Source organism: Hypanus sabinus, chromosome 15, assembly GCF_030144855.1.
Source record: "Hypanus sabinus isolate sHypSab1 chromosome 15, sHypSab1.hap1, whole genome shotgun sequence".
Taxonomy (NCBI): Eukaryota; Metazoa; Chordata; class Chondrichthyes; order Myliobatiformes; family Dasyatidae; genus Hypanus; species Hypanus sabinus.
In genome coordinates this window covers 86,742,627-86,767,155 of record NC_082720.1, presented here as the reverse complement: position 1 = coordinate 86,767,155, position 24,529 = coordinate 86,742,627, and the positions used below count along the sequence as shown (strand labels likewise).

The following is a 24,529-nucleotide window of genomic DNA, read 5'->3' as shown; positions in this document are numbered from 1 at the left end:
CGGATTTTCTGTGGGTGCCACAGTAGCGTAGTGGTTAATGTGACGCTGTTACAGCTCGAGGTATTAGAGTTCAATTCTGACATCTTCTGTAAGAAGTTTGTACATTCTCCCTGTGAGAGTGTGGGTGTCCTCCTGGTTCTCCGGTTTCCTCCCACTGGTGGACGTAGGTTAATTGTACATTGTCCTAGATGAGGCTATTGTTAAAGACAGGGTTGCTGGTCAGCAGGGCCCACTCCACGCTGTCTCTGACAGGGTGTTCGCTGCTGGCTCAGGTGCAGAGGACAGACACGACAGCGAAAAGAACTTCACTGACTTTTAATAAGAACTGTACAGAACAAAAGGAAATTCAAACAAAGTCTAAAACTCTTAAACTAAAACCTACCACTGTCACTGCAGCTTGGAAGCAATATCTTAATAATGAACTAACACCGCCGCTTCACAGCATCGATCTAAATTGTAATCTGCTTTCCTGGAATGCGGACTGAGGTAAGCTGGGAACGTTGTCATCGCTATGCTTTGGTCAAGACTTGACAAGACTGAAACAAAAGGAAGGGAGTTAACACAAACACAATGAAACTCAAACAGACAGGAACGTGCAGTCTGTCACTAGCGTTGTTGTCAACCCCGTTCAGCTGCCCACCTGCGAGGGTGCCCGGTCTCCACCGCTGAGTCCTTGGTTCTGACATGAAAGTCCAACATTTAAAATAAATAAATAAATAATATTCTAATGGAGATAGAATTACAGAGACTGCACAACCTGGGCTGTGTTCACTGGAATATTAAGTGTCGATATAATTAGTTTTTGGGATTTTAATGAGAATATATTAGATGGATGGAGAGAAATGGTTCTTTGGGGACGAAAGGACTGGGAATAATTGAAAGATTAAAGGCAGGCTTCTCAGCAGGGAGTTCTGAAACACTTTGTTCGAACATTTATTCCATCTGCTTTTCGTGAATTCCCACTGTCAAAATCCCTCACCGATCTCACGGGCTGGATCTGCCCCAATCCTTACAACTCCAGGCCCTCACTGACTTCTGCAGCACAGAAACTGTCCATTTGGCCCAACTCGTACATTCTAAACTGGAATTAATGAGCTCAGCTTTGATACATTGCGAGGCTGATACAGTAGTTTGGATGCACAGGAACACAAGAGGCTGCAGAAAGTAGACACAGCTTGGTCCATCACGGGCACTGACAACATATAGAGGAGGTGCTGCCGAAGAAGACCACCAAGGACCATGTCCTCTTTCCAATACTGCCTTTGGGCAGGTGGTACAGACCCACTCCACCAGGTTCAGGAACACATTCAAAATGCTGGAGGAACTCAGCAGGTCAGGTAGCTTCTACAGAGATGTCTTCAACCAAGGCCCTTCATTAGGGCTGGAAAGAAACAGGAAAGAACCAGAATGGGTGGGGGGGGGGAGGGAAGAAGTAAAGGCTGGCAGGTGATAGGTGAAACCAGGGGAGGGGGAAGGTAGGTGGGTGGAGGAGAAGGGATCTGAGTGAGTGGGTGAAGGGAGATGGAGTGAGAAGCTGGGAGGTGATAGGTGGAAGAGGTAAAGGGCTGACGATGAAGGAATCTGATAGGAGAATGATGGACCATGGGAGAACGTGAAATTGGAAGGCCACCAGTGGGAGGTAATAGGAGAAGAGCCGGAATGGGGAATGGAAAAAGAATGAAGAAAATACCAGGAATTGGAGCATCTGATGTTCATGTCATCAGGTTGGAGGCTACACAGGCAGAATACAAGCTGTGGCTCCCCTACCCTGAGAATGGCCTATTTGTGGCCGTAGAGAAGAACATGGACGGACATGTCGGAATGGGAACCTCCTCACCCGTCCTTCACCATAACAGAAATGGGAAATCAGTTTGAAATGCAAGTCTACCATTGGTGCAACGATAACCCTAACTCGTCCATGAAGGTCAATGGACGAACTCACACACCACCGTGGACCTGTCTGATGTTGAACAGCCTAGACTGAGTGGAGGTGGGTAGGATATTTCCTTGAGGGGGGGAGTCTAGGACCAGAGTGCACAGCTTCAAAATACAGGGATGTCCCTTTAGAACAGAGATGAGGAGGAATTTCTTCAGTTTCATCCTGTTCAATGTCTTCTGAGAGGGCAGAAGGGAGAATGTTTGAGTGGAAGTGATCCTTGATTCCACTGGCTGGTTTTCTGGGGCAGTGAGATGTGTGGACAGATTCTCATCTCTGTCTAGGCCTGTACCCACTGGAGTTTAGAGGAATGAGAGCGGATCTCATTGAAACTTATCAAATATTGATAGAGTGGATGTGGAGAGGATATTTCCTATCACAAACGAGGGGAAAGGTGCAGAAGCTGGAGGAACTCCACAGGTCAGGCCACATCCATGGAGAAGAGTAAACAGTCGACATTTTGAGCCGAGACCCTTCATCAGGACTGGAGTAAAAAATTGATGAGGAGTCAGAGTTAGAATGTGAGGGGAGGGGAGGAAGTAACACAAAGCAATAGGTGAAACCAGGAAGGAGGTAGGGGTGAATTAAAGAGCTGGGAGGTTGATTGGTGAAAGGGATAAAGATTTGGAGAAGGAGGAATCTGATAGGAGAGAACAGAAAGCCATGGAAGAAAGAGGAGCACCAGAGGGAGGTGATTGGCAGATCAGGAGATAAGGTGAGAGAGGGAAAGGGGAATGGGGAATGGTGAAGGGAAGTGGGGGGGGGCATGTGTTACCAGAGGTTCAAGAAATCGATGTTCATGCCAACAAGTTGGGGGCTACCCAGATGGAATGGGGAAGTCTAGCACCAGAGGGCACAGCTTCATAATGCAAGGATATCCCATTGGAACAGGGATGAGGAGGAATTTCTTTAGCCAGAGAGTAGTGAATCTGTGAAATTTATTGCCGCAGATGGCTGTGGAGGCCAAGCCACTGGGTATACTTAAAGCAGAGGCTGATAGGTTCAGAATCACAATCAGGTTTAATATCACCGGCATACGTGAAATCTGTTATTTTGTGGCAGCGGTACAATGCAATACATAATAATAAACTATAAATTACAATAAGAAATGCTGTACATTAAAACATGAAATTAACTAGTGCAAATAAAAGTAGTGTAGTAGTGTACATGGGTTCAATATCCATTCAGAAATCTGATGGTGGAGGGGAAGAGGCTGTTCCTGAAAATAGTTCTTGATTAATGAGGGCATCAAAGGTTATGGGGGAGAAGGCAGGAGAATGGGGTTGAGAGGGATAATAAGTCAGCCACGATGGAGTGGCAGAACAGACTCGATGGGCTGAATGGCCCAATTCTGCTATTATGTTTTGTGGTCTAGAATGGAAAATCTAACAGCAAGAAATGAACCTCCAGTGTGCTGAGCCAGGTAATTAGCCAAGACCACAAAAATAGAACATGTCTTTGTTTCAGCATTTGGCAAACGACACCGTGTGAGGATATGGAGCCGGCATCTCGTTAAGGCCTACACCTCTGGGACTCTTGCAAGCGAAAACAGTTTGTTATAAAATATGTCATAAAGCTTAAATGATTCAGGATTATTACGCAGACTTTTTCCAACTCAGCTAACTTCAGAAATATGCAGATGATTAGGTTCATTAACAGCACAGCTGTGGCTATATTGATGTACTCTTATCCCTGAGAGAAGTTTGTTGGAAGACTATTGACCATTGACCAGAAGATATAGGAGCAGAATTAGGCCATTCAACCCATCGAGGGTCCTGCCATTCTATCATGGCTGATTTATTATCCCCTCAATCCCATTCTCCTGCCTTCTCCCCGTAACCTTTGACCCATCACTAATGAAGAAGAACCTTTCATCCTCTGCCTTAATTACACCCAATGATTTGTCCCTCACAGCCGTCTGCGGCAATGAACTCCACAGATTCGCCTCCCTCTGGCTGAATCCTCATCTCTGTTCTAAACGGATGTTCTTGTATTCTGATCTTGTGCCCTCTGGTCCTAGACTCACCCCCATGATTGAACAATAACCTAGTACGATAAGATGGACTCAGCCACACCAGTCCCCTGCCAGCTTGAACTCATAAATAGACAGTAGGGGCAGGAGTAGGCCATTCAGCCCTTCTAGCCAGCACCGTCATTCACTGTGATCATGGCTGATCATCCACAATCAGTACCCCATTCCTGCCTTCTCCCCATATCCCTTGACTCCACTATCTTTAAGAGCTCTATCTAACTCTTTCTTGAAAGCATCCAGAGAATTGGCCTCCACTGCCTTCCGAAGCAGAGCATTCCATAGATCCACAACTCTCTGGGTGAAAAAGTTTTTCCTGAACTCCGTTCTAAATGGCCTACCCCTTATTCTTAAACTGTGGCCCCTGGTTCTGGACTCCCCCAACATCGGGAACATGTTTCCTGCCTCTGGCATGTCCAATCCCTTAATAATCTTATGTTTCAATCAGATCCCCTCTCATCCTTCTAAATTCCAGTGTATACAAGCCCAGTTGCTCCAATCTTTCAACGTATGACAGTCCCGCCATCCCGGGAATTAACCTTGTGAATCTACGCTGCACTCCCTCAATAGCAAGAATGTCCTTCCTCAAATTTGGAGACCAAAACTGCACACAATACTTCAGGTGGGGTCTCACCAGGGCCCTGTACAACTGCAGAAGGACCTCTTTGCTCCTATACTCAATTCCTCTTGTTATGAAGGCCAGCATGCCATTAGCTTTCTTCACTGCCTGCTGTACCTGCATGTTTACTTAAATCCCAGAATAGTTCAGGCCCTTTGGCCCACGATGTTGTGCTGACCCTTTAACCTACTCCCAAATTAATCCAACCCTTCCCTCCCACATAATCCTGCACGTTTCTATCAACAACGTGCCTATCTAAGAGTCTCTTAAATGTCCCTAATGCAGTTTACATTAAAGGTCAGTTTTTTCACTCAGAGAGCGGTGAGTGTATGGAATGGGCTGCCGGTGACGGTGGTGGAGGCGGATACGATAGGGTCTTTTAAGAGACTCCTGGATAGGTACATGGAGCTTAGAAAAACAGAGGGCTATGGGTAATCCTAGGTAGGGACATGTTTGGCGCAGCTTTGTGGGCCAAAGGGCCTGTACTGTGCTGTAGGTTTTCTATGTTTCTATGTACCTGCCTCTACCACCACTCCTGGCAGGGTGTTCCACACACCCACCACACTCTGTGTAAAAACCTACCTCTGACATCCACCCTATACTTTCCTCCAAACACTTTAAAGTTATGCTCCCTCATTTTTGCCAATTCCACCCTGGGAAAATATCTCTGCAGTCCAATGATCTCTGCCTCTTATTATCTTGTGCACCTTAAACTTTAACAACATCCCAGCTCCAATACTCAACGGCCTGACTGATGAATTAGAATCAGGCTTAATATCACTGCCATGCCTCGTGAAATTTGTTAACTTTGCAACAGCAGCACAATGCAATACATAATCATAGAGAAAAACCGTGAATTACAGTAGGTATAAATATGTTTATTTTTAAATAGTTGAATTAATAAGTAGTGCAAAAAAAAGTGAGTTAGTGTTCATGGGTTCATTGTCCATTCAGAAATCTGATGGTGAAGGGGAAGAAGCTGTTCCTGAATCATTGAGTGTGTGTCTTCAGGCTCCTGTACCTCCTCCCTGATGGTAGCAATGAGAAGAGGGCATGTCCTGGGTGATGGGGGTTCTTAATGATGGATGCCATCTTTTTGAGGCATTGCTCCTTGACGATGTCCTGGATGCTGGGGAGGCCAGTGCCCGTGATGGAGCTGACTGAGTTTACACTCTCTGCAGCTTACCCCGATCCTGTGGAGTAACAACCCCCCCCCCCCATATCAGACTGTGATGCAACCGGTTAGATTGCTCTCCCCTCTGCATCTGTAGAAATTTGTGAGTGTTTTAGGTGACGTACCAAGTGTCTCCAGCGTTTTAAATTTCTCCAGGCCCTACCCCTCCATGTACCTGTCCAACTGCTTCTCAACCACCTTCTCCGGAAGCTCGTTCCGTAAACTCACCACCTTCTGGCCGGAAAAGTTGCCCCTCAGGTCCCTTTTAAATCTTCTGCCTTTTACCCTACATCTATGCCCCCTATTTTTGGACTTCCCTGCCCTGGGGAAAATACTGTTACCTTATGCTTCTCATAACACTTCCGTAAGGTCGTCTCTCCCCCTCCATCTCCTACCTTCCAAGGAATGAAGACTGAGGCTGGACCTCCTCTCCCTGTGATGCAGGCCCCGTAGTCCTGGCAGCAGCCTCCTACACCTGTTCTTAGGGAGTACTGGGGTGTGCTCTCTTTTCTCTCCAATTTTGGTATTTTCCCCCCGAACTAACCAAGGGGAAAGATGGACTGATCCCTCTAATGGTGAGGAAGATACGGACTCACTAGGGAGGTTAATGCACTCATGAAGAACAGAAAAAAATTAAAACCCTTCAGCTACCAGCCGGTAACCTTGCCAAGACGCAGAGCGATGACTAACTTCAAGACAAGTTCTCGCTCGTCCCCTCTCACCACTGTAAAGTTTTGAGCTCTTCAAGACTCGTAACCCAAACATTTTAAAAGTCTGAGGTCATTTGCTTTCTTCTCTAACAAAGATATATTCAGCAGAGAAGATATGATCATGGGCCGTCTGTCCCATTCCTATCAGGTGTACCACCCCAGGACCACCAGACTTGAAAACAGTTCCTTTCCCCAAGCAGTGAGGCTGGTCAACACCCCCACCCACTAACCCACCCCTCCACTCCCCCAACCACCACTACTTTATCATTTCCTGTCAGTCACCTTACGTACAGACACTCCTGTGCCTAGTGTCACTTTACAGACATACGATCAATCTATGTATATAAGATATCATGTATTTATATTTATTGTGTTTTTCTGTTATTATTGTGGTCTTCATCTTATTGTGTTTTTGTGTTCAATCAGATCTGGAGCAACAATTATTTCAGCTCCTTTATCCTGTGCTCTGGAAATTACATTAAACTATCTTGAATCGTGAATCTAAAAATTCTGAGGTTTTTTTTGGCTCTCCTCTCTAACAAAGATATTTTCGAGAGAAGGAGAGAGGGGCAAGAGAGACAGAAAGAAAGAAAGACAGAGAGAGGGAGAGGGGAAGAGAGAGGGAGAGGGGGGGACAGACAGACAGAGAAAGACACACAGGGAGAGAGAGAGTCAGAGAGGGAGAGAGTCAGAGAGAGAGAGAGAGAGAGAGAGAGAGGGAGAGGGGGAGAGAGAGAGTCAGAGAGAGGGGGGCGAGAGAGGGGGAGAGAGAGGAGGGAGGGAGAGGAGGGAGGGAGAGAGAGAGGGACAGACAGACAGAGAAAGACACACACGGGGAGAGAGAGAGAGAGTCAGAGAGAGCGAGAGATGTCAGCATCTCTACGGTAGCTGTAACAGTTTGGGTTTGTTTAACCCCAGTTGGACTGCTAACTAGGTCAACAAAGGAAATAGTGTTTCAGATTCACCTCCCTCCCCTCCGCACTCTCCTCCCCGCCTGTGTAAGTGGCAGCGACGAGGGAGAGGCTTGCCGCTAACAGAAGCCACACATCTGTCTGTCTCTCACTTTCTGCGTCTCGGCTCCGAGCTGCACGACCCCTCGGAACGGACCAGGTAGGGTGTCACTGGTGCGGGTTCGCGGGCAGAAAGCGGGCTCGATGCGGCGAGGACAGGGCGAACCCCGGGCAGACACTGAACACGCGAACTGCTGCAGGAACTCAGCAGGTCGGGCAGCATCTCTGGGACGGGGATAAACAGTCGCCGTTTCGTGCCGAGACCCTTCATCAGGTCCACAGAGTGGTCAGCAACACAGGAGTCCGATCGCGGCTTTCGGCCCGACATACCCACACTGCCCCTCAAATACCATCCACCCGCGAGCAGGGCTCGCCCGAGAATTATTTACCCGTTCGGGGCCAGAATATGCAGACGATACGATGCACTCAAAAAATAGAGGGCAAGACGGGCGAGGAGATTGGGGGGGGGGGGGTTGAGGTGCCTTGTACAATGGGGTGGGCGAGGTAAAGGGACAGAGTAAACTTTCTCAGAGGAGATAATCAGAATCGGGTTCAATATCACTGGCATATGTCGTGAAATTTGTTGTCTTTGCGGCAGTAGCACATCGCAATAAATAATAATAATAACAATGAATTACAATAATAAGTATTTATATAATAAATTAAATAAGTAGTGCAAAGATAGAAACATACTGAGGGAGTGTTCATGGGTTCATTGTCCATTCAGAAATCTGATGGCGCAGGGGAAGAAGCTGTTCCCGAATCATTGAGTGTGAGTCTTCAGGCTCCTGTGCCTCCTCTCTGATGGTATCAATGAGAAGAGGGCATGTCCCGGGTGATGGGGGTCCGTAATGATGGATGCCGCCTTTTTGACGCATCACCTTGACTGGGCCAGTGCCCATGATGTTGCTGACTGAGTTCACAACTTTCTGAAGCTTATGATCCTGTGCAGTGGCCCCTCCGTATCACCCCGCTACAGTTACCGCCAGACCGGCTGAGTTCCTCCGCTCCCTCCGTCTCTCCGGAGATCCGCTCCCTCCGTCTCTCCGCAGATCCGCTCCCTCTGTCACTCCGGAGATCCGCTCCCTCTGTCACTCCGGAGATCCGCTCCCTCTGTCACTCCGGAGATCCGCTCCCTCTGTCTCTCCGGAGATCCCTCTGTCTCTCCGGAGATCCGCTCCCTCCGTCACTCCGGAGATCCGCTCCCTCTGTCTCTCCGGAGATCCCTCTGTCTCTCCGGAGACCCGCTCCCTCCGTCACTCCGGAGATCCGCTCCCTCTGTCTCTCCGGAGATCCCTCTGTCTCTCCGGAGACCCGCTCCCTCCGTCACTCCGGAGATCCGCTCCCTCTGTCTCTCCGGAGATCCCTCTGTCTCTCCGGAGATCCCTCTGTCTCTCCGGAGACCCGCTCCCTCCGTCACTCCGGAGATCCGCTCCCTCTGTCACTCCGGAGATCCGCTCCCTCTGTCACTCCGGAGATCCGCTCCCTCTGTCTCTCCGGAGATCCCTCTGTCTCTCCGGAGATCCGCTCCCTCCGTCTCTCCGCAGATCCGCTCCCTCCGTCTCTCCGGAGATCCGCTCCCTCCGTCTCTCCGGAGACCCGCTCCCTCCGTCTCTCCGGAGATCCGCTCCCTCTGTCTCTCCGGAGATCCCTCTGTCTCTCCGGAGATCCGCTCCCTCCGTCACTCCGCAGATCCGTTCTCTCCGTCTCTCCGCAGATCCGCTCTCTCCGTCTCTCCGCAGATCCGCTCTCTCCGTCACTCCGGAGATCCGCTCTCTCTGTCTCTCCGCAGATCCGCTCCCTCTGTCTCTCCGCAGATCCGCTCTCTCCGTCACTCCGCAGATCCGCTCTCTCCGTCTCTCCGGAGATCCGCTCTCTCTGTCTCTCCGCAGATCCGCTCTCTCCGTCTCTCCGCAGATCCGCTCTCTCCGTCACTCCGGAGATCCGCTCTCTCTGTCTCTCCGCAGATCCGCTCCCTCTGTCTCTCCGCAGATCCGCTCTCTCCGTCACTCCGCAGATCCGCTCTCTCCGTCTCTCCGGAGATCCGCTCTCTCTGTCTCTCCGCAGATCCGCTCCCTCTGTCTCTCCGCAGATCCGCTCCCTCTGTCTCTCCGCAGATCCGCTCTCTCCGTCTCTCCGCAGATCCGCTCCCTCTGTCTCTCCGCAGATCCGCTCTCTCCGTCTCTCTGGAGATCCGCTCTCTCCGTCTCTCCGGAGATCCGCTCCCTCTGTCTCTCAGGAGATCTGCTCCCTCTGTCTCTCCAGAGATCCGCTCTCTCTGTCTCTCCTCTCGCCTCGGTCCACTGAGTAACCGCTCTGCCGTTTGACCAGGGTCCAGACGAGGTTCAGGAGAATGATCCCGGAAATAAAAGGGTTAACGTGTATGGCTCTCGCTGGAGTTTAGAGGAATGGGTGGGGGGGATCTTATTGGACGAAAGTGCAGGGGGGATGTCAGAGGTAGGGTTTTGAAACAGCAGGGGTGGTGGTTGAGGCAGACACTTTGGGAACATTTAAGAGACTCAGATAGCCACGTGGATGATAGAAAAATGGAGGGCTATGTGGGAGGGGGGGTTAGATTGATCTTGGAATAGGTTAAAAAGCCCTCCCCCATTTCTAACTAATTTTTACAGCCCACCATTGGGAGCGTCCACCCGCTGCATCACTGGTACAGAAATTGTTGGGCATCTGACGGCAAGTCCCTACAAAGGACAGCGAGGACTCCTGAGGGGATTATCGGGGTCTCTCTTACACCCATCAGAGAGACTTATCTAGAGAGTTGCGTACAGAGGGCATCATCGTCAATGATCCCTCCAATCCGTCCACAATCTCCATGACCCCCTACCATCAGGCAGAAGGTACCATAGCATTAGGACAAGGACTGTAGGATGGGAAACAGCTTCTTTGCCAAGGTTCTGAGGCAAGGTTCTTTGCCAAGGTTCTGAGGCAAGGTTCTTTGCCAAGGTTCTGAGGCAAGGTTCTGAGGCAAGGTTCTTTGCCAAGGTTCTGAGGCAAGGTTCTGAGGCAACTGAACTCCCAGCCACCACCCAGGTCTCATCACGTATGAAGCACCAGTGGCGTTACACTGTTTACTTTTTACCTTGTGTGGTAAATGCACCTGATTGTTTGTAGATTTATTTCTGGTAAAACTACTTTGTGTTATGTGTGTGAGTTAAATGTGCTGTGTTGTGCCTCCTGGCCTGGAGGAACGTTGTTTCATTTGGTGGTAAACAGGTGTAGAGTTGTGTGTAAGTTCTGTGTACGGTGTTGTGCCCCCTGGTCCAGAGGAACATTGTCTTGTTTAGCTACATATATGTGCATGGTTGAATAACAATAAACTTGAACTTGAAAAGAATTGGATGTAAGAGGAAATCGGAAAATAACACGAGGAGGCATAATTTTAAAGTAATTGGTGGAAAGTATGGGGGGGGAGGGTGCCAGAGGTAGGTTTTTTTACACAGGGAGTGGTGGGTGGGTAAGTCACACTGCCTGGGGGGGTGATGGAGGCAGGTACGTTAGTGGGAAATAAGAATCTCTTAGCTGGGCAGGTGGATGATAGGAAAATGGAGGGCTATGTGGGAGCAAAGGGTTAGATTGGTCTTAAAATAGATTAAAAGGCTGGCACAGCATTGTGGGCTGAAGGGCCTGACCTTTGCTGTTCTGTTCTATGTTCTATAACTCGGTATTTGCAGCTGAACCCCAAAATAAGCTGTTCCTCCTGACCCTCCATTCCTGTCTGACCTCCGTCTACACACTGCTCTGTGATCAGGTACAGACTGACCCACAGATGGGAAGAGGAAGCAGGACAGATAAAAATCACTCATTTTCCATCTGTTTTCTGTTATCTGGAAAGGTCTGAGTGATCATTCTGGCTCCGTAAAACTCTTTTCGGCTGTAAGTCAAAGCCGAGGGTAAATTTCACTGATTCATAGGGGCGTCTGTACAGACGTGTTGGGTCACATCTGCCACGTGAACTCAGCCAAGTTTGCAAAGTGCGGTTTGGGACATCTCTGCCGCTTGAAGCAAAATTTGGTTTCACCTATCCCAGGATTATTCCATGCTGCCTCCCAGAAAGAAAGTTGGTCTCCCAGCCTTGTTATCGTGATTGTTTAATGTTACTTCCAATACACAAGTGTAAAGGAGAACAAAATAATTGCTTCTCCTGATCTGATACAGCACAAAAAACACAAATAGAAATGCTTTAACTAAAAAAACACGATAAATACAGATGCATTAGATAGTTTAAATACATAGATTAATTGTACTACACGTCCTTAAAGTGACACTAGACACAGGAGTGTCTGTAAGGTGACTGACAGGAAATGATAAAGTAGTGGTGGTTGGGCTATGGAGGGGTGGGTTAGTGGGTGGGGGTGCTGGTCAGCCATACTGCTTGGGAAAGTAACTGTTTTTGAGTCTGGTGGTCCTGGTGTGGATGCTACGTAGCCTCCTCCCCAGTGGGAGTGGGACAAACAGTCCATGAGCAGGGTGGGTGAGATCCTTTCTGATGTTACCGTCCTTTTCCGGCATTTTTCTGTATATAGAGCCTTGATGCTGGATAGGCTGGTGCCAGAGATGCTTGGACAGATTTGACTACCCATCGTAGAGGCTTCCTGCCCGCCACAGTGCATTTTCTGTATCCAGGTAGTGACATAGCTTGTTGGGATACTCTCTACTGCATATCTGTAGAATAACAGACAGACAGACAGACAGACATACTTTATTGATCCCAAGGGAAATTGGGTTTCGTTACTGTCGCACCAACCAAGAATAGTGAAGAAAAATAGCAATATAAAACCATAAATAATTATATAATAATAGGTCAATTATGCCAGGTGGAAATAAGTCCAGGACCAGCCTATTGGCTCAGGGTGTCTGACACTCCGAGGGAGGAGTTGTAAAGTTTGATGGCCACAGGCAGGAATGACTTCCTGTGACACTCAGTGTTACATCTCGGTGGAATGAGTCTGGCTGAATGTACTCCTGTGCCTAACCAGTACATTATGGAGTGGATGGGAGACATTGTCCAAGATGGCATGCAACTTGGACAGCATCCTCCTTTCAGACACCATCGTCAGAGAGTCCAGTTCCACCCCCACAACATCACTGTCCTTACGAATGAGTTTGTTCATTCTGTTGGTGTCTGCTACCCTCAGCCTGCTGCCCCAGCACACAACAGCAAACATGATAGCACTGGCCACCACAGACTCGTAGAACATCCTCAGTGTCGTCCGGCAGATGTTAAAGGACCTCAGTCTCCTCAGGAAATAGAGACGGCTCTGACCCTTCTTGTAGACAGCCTCAGTGTTCCTTGACCAGTCCAGTTGATTGTCCATTCGTATCCCCAGGTATTTGTAATCCTCCACCATGTCCACACTGAGCCCTTGGATGGAAACAGGGGTCACCGGTGCCTTAGCCCTCCTCAGGTCCACCACCAGCTCCTTAGTCTTTTTCACATTAAGCTGCAGATGATTCTGCTCGCACCATGTGACAAAGTTTCCCACCGTAGCCCTGTACTCCACCTCATCTCATAACATGAGCATAGATGTGTATAGTCCAGCTTTCTCCAGCCTCCTCAGAAAGTAGAGGTGTTAATGAACTTTCTTGGTTGTGTAGGGTGTATTCTGGGACCATGAGAGATTGTGTGAGAAGTGCACTCCCAGGAGTTTGAAACTGCTTGCAGTTCCGCTGCTGTGCTGCTGATGTAAATTGGGGTGTGAGTTCTCCTGTACTCGATAACCATCTCCTTTGTCTTGTTGACATTGAGGAAGAGGTTATTTGCCTGGCAAGAGTTTATATGCTGACTGTCGTGGGTCAGATTTTTATGAGCTCAGAGATGCAGAAAAATGTAGATGCTGGAATCTGAAGCCAAATAAAGTGAACTGCTGTAGGAACTCGGATCACAGCGTTCCAGAGGCAGGTTTCCCTCCTGAAATCCTGACCAGATCACAGGAATATAAAAGGGGATAGCAAAAGCTTTTTTAGCTATGTGAAGAGAAAGAAGATAGTTAAGAACAATGTTGGCCCCTTGAAGAATGAATTGGGAGAAATTGTTATGGGAAACAGGGAAATGGCAACAGAATTTAATGCATACTTTAGATCTGTCTTCACCAGGGAGGACACAAGCAATCTCCCAGATGTATGGATGGGTCAGGGTAATAAGATATCAGAGGAATTGAGACAGATTGACATTAGGAAAGAAACTGTGATGAGTAGACTGGTAGGACTGAAGGCTAATAAATCCCCGGGTCCAGATGGTCTGCATCCGAGGGTTCTAAAAGAGGTGGCTCAGGAAATTGCGGATGCATTGGTAATCATTTTCCAATGTTCCTTAGATTCAGGATCAGTTCCTGAAGATTGGAGAGTGGCTAATGTTGTCCCACTTTTCAAGAAGGGAGGGAAGGAGAAAACAGAGAACTATCGCCCTGTTAGCCTAACGTCAGTCGTGGGGAAGATGCTTGAGTCCATTATTAAGGACGAAATAGTGGCACATCTAGATGGCAGAAATAGGATTAGGCCGAGCCAGCATGGATTTACCAAGGGCAAATCATGCTTGACTAATCTGTTGGAGTTTTTTGAGGGTGTAACAAGGATGTTAGACGAGGGTAAGCCAGTAGATGTTGTGTACCTAGATTTTCAGAAGGCATTCGATAAGGTGCCACATAGGAGATTGGTGAGTAAAATCAGAGCTCATGGCATTGGGGGCAGGGTTTCAACATGGATAGAACTGGTTGGCAGATAGAAAGCAAAGGGTAGCAGTGAATGGGTGTTTCTCAGACTGGCTGGAGGTGACTAGTGGGGTACCACAGGGCTCTGTATTGGGACCACAGCTCTTTACGATTTATGTCAACGATTTAGATGAGGGCATTGAAAACTATATCAGCAAGTTTGCTGACGATACTAAACTGGGTGGCAGTGTGACATGCGAAGAGGATGTTAGGAGAATACAGGGAGACTTGGATAGGCTGAGTGAGTGGGCAGATACTTGGCAGATGTCATTCAATGTGAATAAATGTGAAGTTATCCACTTTGGAAGCAGGAACAAGTGGGCAGAGTATTGTCTGAACGGTGTCGAGTTAGGTAAGGGAGAAATGCAAAGAGACCTAGGAGTCCTAGTTCACCAGTCAATGAAGGTGAATGAGCAAGTGCAACAGGCAGTGAAGAGGGCAAATGGAATGTTGGCCTTTGTTACAAGGGGAATTGAATACAAGAGCAAGGATGTTCTTTTGCATTTGTACAGGGCCCTGGTGAGACCACACCTGGAATATTGTGTACAGTTTTGGTCTCCAGGTTTAAGGAAGGACATTCTGGCAATTGAGGAAGTGCAGCGTAGATTCACTAGGTTGATTCCTGGGATGGCAGGGCTGTCTTACGCAGAGAGATTGGAGAGATTGGGCTTGTACACACTGGAATTGAGGAGATTGAGAGGGGATCTGATTGAAACGTTTAAGATAATTAAAGGATTTGATAGGATTGAGGCAGGAAATATGTTCCAGATGTTGGGAGAGTCCAGTACCAGAGGGCATGGATTGAGAATAAGAGGTCAGTTATTTAAAACAGAGTTGAGGAAGAGCTTCTTCTCCCAGAGAGTTGTGAAGGTGTGGAATGCACTGCCTCGGAAGACGGTGGAGGCCAATTCTCTGGATGCTTTCAAGAAGGAGCTGGATAGATATCTGATGGATAGGGGAATCAAGGGATATGGGGACAAGGCAGGGACTGGGTATTGATAGTGAATGATCAGCCATGATCTCAGAATGGCGGTGCAGACTCGAGGGGCCGAATGGTCTACTTCTGCACCTATTGTCTATTGTCTATTGTTCCGGAGGCAGGTTTCCCTCCTGAAATCCTGACCAGATCACAGCGTTCCGGAGGCAGGATTCTCTCCTGAAATCCTGACCAGATCACAGCATTCCGGAGGCAGGTTTCCCTCCTGAAATCCTGACCAGATCACAGCGTTCCGGAGGCAGGATTCTCTCCTGAAATCCTGACCAGATCACAGCGTTCCGGAGGCAGGTTTCCCTCCTGAAATCCTGACCAGATCACAGCGTTCCGGAGGCAGGATTCTCTCCTGAAATCCTGACCAGATCACAGCATTCCGGAGGCAGGTTTCCCTCCTGAAATCCTGACCAGATCACAGCGTTCCGGAGGCAGGATTCTCTCCTGAAATCCTGACCAGATCACAGCGTTCCGGAGGCAGGTTTCCCTCCTGAAATCCTGACCAGATCACAGCGTTCCGGAGGCAGGATTCTCTCCTGAAATCCTGACCAGATCACAGCATTCCGGAGGCAGGTTTCCCTCCTGAAATCCTGACCAGATCACAGCGTTCCGGAGGCAGGTTTCCACCCTGAAATCCTGACCAGATCACAGCGTTCCGGAGGCAGGATTCTCTCCTGAAATCCTGACCAGATCACAGCGTTCCGGAGGCAGGATTCTCTCCTGAAATCCTGACCAGATCACAGCGTTCCGGAGGCAGGATTCTCTCCTGAAATCCTGACCAGATCACAGCATTCCGGAGGCAGGTTTCCCTCCTGAAATCCTGACCAGATCACAGCGTTCCGGAGGTAGGTTTCCACCCTGAAATCCTGACCAGATCACAGCGTTCCGGAGGCAGGATTCTCTCCTGAAATCCTGACCAGATCACAGCATTCCGGAGGCAGGTTTCCCTCCTGAAATCCTGACCAGATCACAGCGTTCCGGAGGCAGGATTCTCTCCTGAAATCCTGACCAGATCACAGCGTTCCGGAGGCAGGTTTCCCTCCTGAAATCCTGACCAGATCACAGCGTTCCGGAGGCAGGATTCTCTCCTGAAATCCTGACCAGATCACAGCATTCCGGAGGCAGGTTTCCACCCTGAAATCCTGACCAGATCACAGCGTTCCGGAGGCAGGATTCTCTCCTGAAATCCTGACCAGATCACAGCGTTCCGGAGGCAGGTTTCCCTCCTGAAATCCTGACCAGATCACAGCGTTCCGGAGGCAGGATTCTCTCCTGAAATCCTGACCAGATCACAGCATTCCGGAGGCAGGTTTCCCTCCTGAAATCCTGACCAGATCACAGCGTTCCGGAGGCAGGTTTCCACCCTGAAATCCTGACCAGATCACAGCGTTCCGGAGGCAGGATTCTCTCCTGAAATCCTGACCAGATCACAGCGTTCCGGAGGCAGGATTCTCTCCTGAAATCCTGACCAGATCACGGCGTTCCGGAGGCAGGATTCTCTCCTGAAATCCTGACCAGATCACAGCATTCCGGAGGCAGGTTTCCCTCCTGAAATCCTGACCAGATCACAGCGTTCCGGAGGCAGGATTCTCTCCTGAAATCCTGACCAGATCACAGCGTTCCGGAGGCAGGTTTCCCTCCTGAAATCCTGACCAGATCACAGCGTTCCGGAGGCAGGATTCTCTCCTGAAATCCTGACCAGATCACAGCATTCCGGAGGCAGGTTTCCACCCTGAAATCCTGACCAGATCACAGCGTTCCGGAGGCAGGATTCTCTCCTGAAATCCTGACCAGATCACAGCGTTCCGGAGGCAGGTTTCCCTCCTGAAATCCTGACCAGATCACAGCGTTCCGGAGGCAGGATTCTCTCCTGAAATCCTGACCAGATCACAGCATTCCGGAGGCAGGTTTCCCTCCTGAAATCCTGACCAGATCACAGCGTTCCGGAGGCAGGTTTCCACCCTGAAATCCTGACCAGATCACAGCGTTCCGGAGGCAGGATTCTCTCCTGAAATCCTGACCAGATCACAGCGTTCCGGAGGCAGGATTCTCTCCTGAAATCCTGACCAGATCACAGCGTTCCGGAGGCAGGATTCTCTCCTGAAATCCTGACCAGATCACAGCATTCCGGAGGCAGGTTTCCCTCCTGAAATCCTGACCAGATCACAGCGTTCCGGAGGCAGGTTTCCCTCCTGAAATCCTGACCAGATCACAGCGTTCCGGAGGTAGGTTTCCACCCTGAAATCCTGACCAGATCACAGCGTTCCGGAGGCAGGATTCTCTCCTGAAATCCTGACCAGATCACAGCATTCCGGAGGCAGGTTTCCACCCTGAAATCCTGACCAGATCACAGCGTTCCGGAGGCAGGTTTCCCTCCTGAAATCCTGACCAGATCACAGCATTCCGGAGGCAGGTTTCCACCCTGAAATCCTGACCAGATCACAGCGTTCCGGAGGCAGGTTTCCCTCCTGAAATCCTGACCAGATCACAGCGTTCCGGAGGCAGGTTTCCACCCTGAAATCCTGACCAGATCACAGCGTTCCGGAGGCAGGTTTCCCTCCTGAAATCCTGACCAGATCACAGCGTTCCGGAGGCAGGATTCTCTCCTGAAATCCTGACCAGATCACAGCATTCCGGAGGCAGGATTCTCTCCTGAAATCCTGACCAGATCACAGCGTTCCGGAGGCAGGATTCTCTCCTGAAATCCTGACCAGATCACAGCGTTCCGGAGGCAGGTTTCCCTCCTGAAATCCTGACCAGATCACAGCGTTCCTGAGGCAGGATTCTCTCCTGAAATCCTGACCAGATCACAGCATTCCGGAGGCAGGTTTCCCTCCTGAAATCCTGACCAGATCACAGCGTTCCGGAGGCAGGTTTCCACCCTGAAATCCTGACCAGATCACAGCGTTCCTGAGGCAGGATTCTCTCCTGAAATCCTGACCAGATCACAGCGTTCCGGAGGCAGGTTTCCACCCTGAAATCCTTTCACCTCCGTTTGTCTCCATATGTAGAACAGTACAGCATGTGAAAGAGCCTTCTGCCACAAAGCACAACTAACTAAACCAACAACTCCTAATTAAATACAACACAGATACATTTATCTATTTATCAAGTGTACATCCAAATCCAATCAGATTTAACATTATTGGCATACTTCATCAAACATTGTTTTGTGGTAGAGGTAAATTGCAATACATAATTTCAAAACTATATGTTACTAGATGTTATATATTATAAAACCATAAATTACTAAAAATGAGAAATAAATATATAAAGGAAATTCAATAAATAGTGTGAACAGAGAGCAAATAGAGGAAAAGAATAGCGAGGCAGTGTACATGGGTTCATTTTTCCATTCAGAAATCTGATGGCAGAGGCTGTTCCTGAAACATTGAGTATGTGTCTTCAGCTCCTGTACCTCCATCCTGACAGTGGTAATGAGAGCAGGGCATGTCCTGGGTGATTAGAACAGTGAAATGTGTCATTAGTGTTCACTACCAACACAGCCTAAGGGGTTGCTGGGGGCAGCCCGCAAGTGTCAACACAGCGTGCCCACAGTGTCCAGCAGAACACAAGCAACAAGACAACAAGAGTAAAACCAACCCCGACCCTCCCTCCCACCCACTCACCTACGTACCTACCAAGTCTTCTAATGATTATGAGTCGATAAGGTGGTTGGTATCTATCGGCCTTTTCTCCTAGATAGCTGAGTCTAATATAAATCACTCTACGAATCCTCATGTCCTTGGGGCAGAGGGATGGTTGAAGGTTTGGGTTGATACCTTCTACACAAGGGCTGACAGGCAGTTCACAAGGCGCCACCAGGAAGCACCAGGACTCAACGTGCAAAGGACAGCAAACTGTGTAAATATAAAAGAAAAACAAGAAATAATAATAATAACAATAATAATAAATACACAATAAATATCGCGAGCGTGAGATGAAGAGTCCTTGAATGTGAGTCCATAGGTTGTGGGAAGAGTTCAGTGATGGAGCAGGTGGATTGAGTGAAGTTATCCCCTTTGGTTCAGGAGCCTGATGGTTGAGGGATAATAGCTGTTTCTGAACCTGGTGGTGTGAGACCTGAGGCTCCTGTATCTCCTTCCTGATGGCAGCAGTGAGAAAAGAGCACGGCCTGGGTGGTGAGGTGTCTTTGCCGATGGATGCTGCTTTCCTGCGACAACACTCCACATCGATGTTCAGTGGTGGGGAGGGCTTTACCTGTGATAGGCAGGGACGTTTCAGGTCCTGATGGAGGGTCTCAGTTCCTCCTACCACGTCTCCACCCTCCACAGATCCTGCTCGACCTGCTGAGGTCCTCCAGTAGTCTGATTGTTGCTCATAATTCCAGCATCTTCTACATGGAGATGGTCGGTGGTGGCTTGATGTCAGAGTCAGAATCAGGTTCGTTATCACTGACGTTTGTCATGAAATGTATTTTGTGGCAGTAGTGCAGTGTAATACATAAAATATTACTGTAAGTTCCAAAATAAATAAATAGTGCAAAAGACAAGTAGTGAGGTAGTGTTGATGGGTTAATTGTCCAATCAGAAATCTGATAGGGGAAAGGAAGATACTTTGAGTGAGTGTCTTCAGGCTCCTGTACCTCCTCCCTGATGGTAGCAATGAGAAGAGGGGTCTTCAGGCTCCTGTACCCCCTCCCTGATGGTAGCAATGAGAAGAGGGGTCTTCAGGCTCCTGTACCCCCTCCCTGATGGTAGCAATGAGGAGGGGTCTTCAGGCTCCTGTACCTCCTCCCTGATGGTAGCAATGAGAAGAGGGGTCTTCAGGCTCCTGTACCCCCTCCCAGATGGTAGCAATGGGAAGAGGGGTCTTCAGGCTCCTGTACCTCCTCCCTGATGGTAGCAATGGGAAGAGGGGTCTTCAGGCTCCTGTACCTCCTCCCTGATGGTAGCAATGGGAAGAGGGGTCTTCAGGCTCCTGTACCCCCTCCCTGATGGTAGCAATGAGAAGAGGGGTCTTCAGGCTCCTGTACCTCCTCCCTGATGGTAGCAATGGGAAGAGAGGTCTTCAGGCTCCTGTACCTCCTCCCTGATGGTAGCAGTGGGAAGAGGGGTCTTCAGGCTCCTGTACCCCCTCACTGATGGTAGTAATGAGAAGAGGGGTCTTCAGGCTTCTGTACCTCATCCCTGATAGTAGCAATGAGGAGAGGACATGTCCTGTGGGCTTAGGTTAAAATGACCCAAGAACAAGACTATTAGAGCGAATGGGGACATGGGAACAGATTCTGTCAGGGGATTCTGATTGGCCTTCAGTTCTAGAAGACAGCTTACCAGGGCAACCAGGGATGGACATTAAATTCCAGCCTTACAAGAGAAGTCTGTGTCCTGGGAGAGATGGAGGAGAAGGGAACAGGGAAGTTATTGTGGTTCAGGGAAATGGATATAATTAAGGCCTCCCCTATCAGGATGGAATGCAGAATAAAACTTGTTCACTAGATCTCAGTATGTGTGACAATGTTAAACCAGTAATAATATCCCGACAATCTCCATCAGCTCAGACTGGGAATCAGGTTTATTATTACTGACATATGTCATGAAATGTGTTGCTTTGTACCAACGGTACAGTGCAAAGGCGTAAAGTGATTACAAATGACTAAATTAACAGCACAAGAAAGAGTACTCCATGGTTTTTTCTACAATGCTCCTGTATCTCCTTCCTGTTGACAATAGGCATGTCATGGATGGTGAGGGTCCGTCAGGGTGCACGCTGCCTTCCGAGTCACTACTGCTTGCAGATGTCGTCAATGGTGGGAGGGTTATGGCTGAGTCCACAGTTCTCTGCAGCCTCATCTGATCCTGTGCATTGGGGCAGATCCATCCAAAACCCGAATATTTCCTGTCACTGACATGGGCTGCTTCTGCTGAGAGTCACAAATGGAATTGAGAAGACAAAGATTAGCTTTATTTCTCACACATATGTGGAAACATACAGCAAAATGCGACATTTGTGTCAATACCCAACATAGACCGAGAATGTGCTGGGGGCAGTCTGCAAGTGTCATCATGTTTCCAGCGCCAACACACTGTACCATGCCCACAACTTACTAACTAACCCTAACCTGACCAACACACTGTACCATGCCCACAACTTACTAACTAACCCTAACCTGACCAACGCACTGTACCATGCCCACAACTTACTAACTAACCCTAACCTGACCAACGCACTGTACCATCCCCACAACTTACTAACTAACCCTAACCTGACCAACACACTGTACCATCCCCACAACTTACTAACTAACCCTAACCTGACCAACGCACTGTACCATGCCCACAACTTACTAACTAACCCTAACCTGACCAACGCACTGTACCATGCCCACAACTTACTAACTAACCCTAACCTGACCAACGCACTGTACCATGCCCACAACTTACTAACTAACCCTAACCTGACCAACGCACTGTACCATGCCCACAACTTACTAACTAACCCTAACCTGACCAACACACTGTACCATGCCCACAACTTACTAACTAACCCTAACCTGACCAACGCACTGTACCATGCCCACAACTTACTAACTAACCCTAACCTGGCCAACACACTGTACCATCCCCACAACTTACTAACTAACCCTAACCTGACCAACACACTGTACCATGCCCACAACTTACTAACTAACCCTAACCTGACCAACACACTGTACCATGCCCACAACTTACTAACTAACCCTAACCTGACCAACGCACTGTACCATGCCCACAACTTACTAACTAACCCTAACCTGACCAACGCACTGTACCATGCCCACAACTTACTAACTAACCCTAACCAGACCAACGCACTGTACCATCCCCACAACTTACTAACTAACCCTAACCTGACCAACACACTGTACCATGCCCACAACTTACTAACTAACCCTAACCTGACCAACGCACTGTACCATGCCCACAACTTACTAACTAACCCTAACCTGACCAACGCACTGTACCATGCCCAGAACTTACTAACTAACCCTAACCTGACCAACGCACTGTACCATGCCCAGAACTTACTAACTAACCCTAACCTGACCAACACACTGTACCATGCCCACAACTTACTAACTAACCCTAACCTGACCAACGCACTGTACCATGCCCACAACTTACTAACTAACCCTAACCTGGCCAACACACTGTACCATCCCCACAACTTACTAACTAACCTTAACCTGACCAACACACTGTACCATGCCCACAACTTACTAACTAACCCTAACCTGACCAACACACTGTACCATGCCCACAACTTACTAACTAACCCTAACCTGACCAACGCACTGTACCATGCCCACAACTTACTAACTAACCCTAACCTGACCAACGCACTGTACCATCCCCACAACTTACTAACTAACCCTAACCTGACTAACACACTGTACCATGCCCACAACTTACTAACTAACCCTAACCTGACCAACGCACTGTACCATGCCCACAACTTACTAACTAACCCTAACCTGACCAACACACTGTACCATCCCCACAACTTACTAACTAACCCTAACCTGACCAACGCACTGTACCATGCCCACAACTTACTAACTAACCCTAACCTGACCAACACACTGTACCATGCCCACAACTTACTAACTAACCCTAACCTGACCAACGCACTGTACCATGCCCACAACTTACTAACTAACCCTAACCTGACCAACACACTGTACCATCCCCACAACTTACTAACTAACCCTAACCTGACCAACACACTGTACCACCCCCACAACTTACTAACTAACCCTAACCTGACCAACACACTGTACCATGCCCACAACTTACTAACTAACCCTAACCTGACCAACACACTGTACCATGCCCACAACTTACTAACTAACCCTAACCTGACCAACGCACTGTACCATGCCCACAACTTACTAACTAACCCTAACCTGACCAACACACTGTACCATCCCCACAACTTACTAACTAACCCTAACCTGACCAACGCACTGTACCATGCCCACAACTTACTAACTAACCCTAACCTGACCAACACACTGTACCATGCCCACAACTTACTAACTAACCCTAACCTGACCAACGCACTGTACCATGCCCACAACTTACTAACTAACCCTAACCTGACCAACACACTGTACCATGCCCACAACTTACTAACTAACCCTAACCTGACCAACGCACTGTACCATGCCCACAACTTACTAACTAACCCTAACCTGACCAACGCACTGTACCATGCCCACAACTTACTAACTAACCCTAACCTGACCAACACACTGTACCATGCCCACAACTTACTAACTAACCCTAACCTGACCAACACACTGTACCATCCCCACAACTTACTAACTAACCCTAACCTGACCAACACACTGTACCATCCCCACAACTTACTAACTAACCCTAACCTGACCAACACACTGTACCACCCCCACAACTTACTAACTAACCCTAACCTGACCAACACACTGTACCATGCCCACAACTTACTAACTAACCCTAACCTGACCAACACACTGTACCATCCCCACAACTTACTAACTAACCTTAACCTGACCAACACACTGTACCATCCCCACAACTTACTAACTAACCCTAACCTGACCGACACACTGTACCACCCCCACAACTTACTAACTAACCCTAACCTGACTGACACACTGTACCATCCCCACAGCTTACTAACTAACCCTAACCTGACCAACACACTGTACCACCCCCACAACTTACTAACTAACCCTAACCTGACCAACACACTGTACCATCCCCACAACTTACTAACTAACCCTAACCTGACCAACACACTGTACCATCCCCACAACTTACTAACTAACCCTAACCTGACCAACACACTGTACCACCCCCACAACTTACTAACTAACCCTAACCTGACCAACACACTGTACCATCCCCAAAACTTACTAACTTACCCTAACCTGACCAACACACTGTACCATCCCCACAACTTACTAACTAACCCTAACCTGACCGACACACTGTACCACCCCCACAACTTACTAACTAACCCTAACCTGACTGACACACTGTACCATCCCCACAGCTTACTAACTAACCCTAACCTGACCAACACACTGTACCACCCCCACAACTTACTAACTAACCCTAACCTGACCAACACACTGTACCATCCCCACAACTTACTAACTAACCCTAACCTGACCAACACACTGTACCATCCCCACAACTTACTAACTAACCCTAACCTGACCAACACACTGTACCACCCCCACAACTTACTAACTAACCCTAACCTGACCAACACACTGTACCATCCCCAAAACTTACTAACTTACCCTAACCTGACCAACACACTGTACCACCCCCACAACTTACTAACTA

The 24,529-nt window shown here is 48.6% G+C and overlaps 1 protein-coding gene across 2 annotated transcripts in view; it reads left to right on the top strand.

The window, feature by feature from the left end:
• The first annotated feature begins 7,449 nt into the window (after nucleotides 1–7,449).
• Nucleotides 7,450–24,529, top strand: part of LOC132405668 (synaptopodin) — a 137,627-nt gene continuing 120,547 nt past the window's right edge. For both annotated transcript variants that reach the window (XM_059990671.1, XM_059990670.1), the window contains exon 1: nucleotides 7,450–7,578. The gene's annotated coding sequence lies outside the window, so the exon portion shown is untranslated. The remainder of the gene's footprint in view (nucleotides 7,579–24,529) is intronic.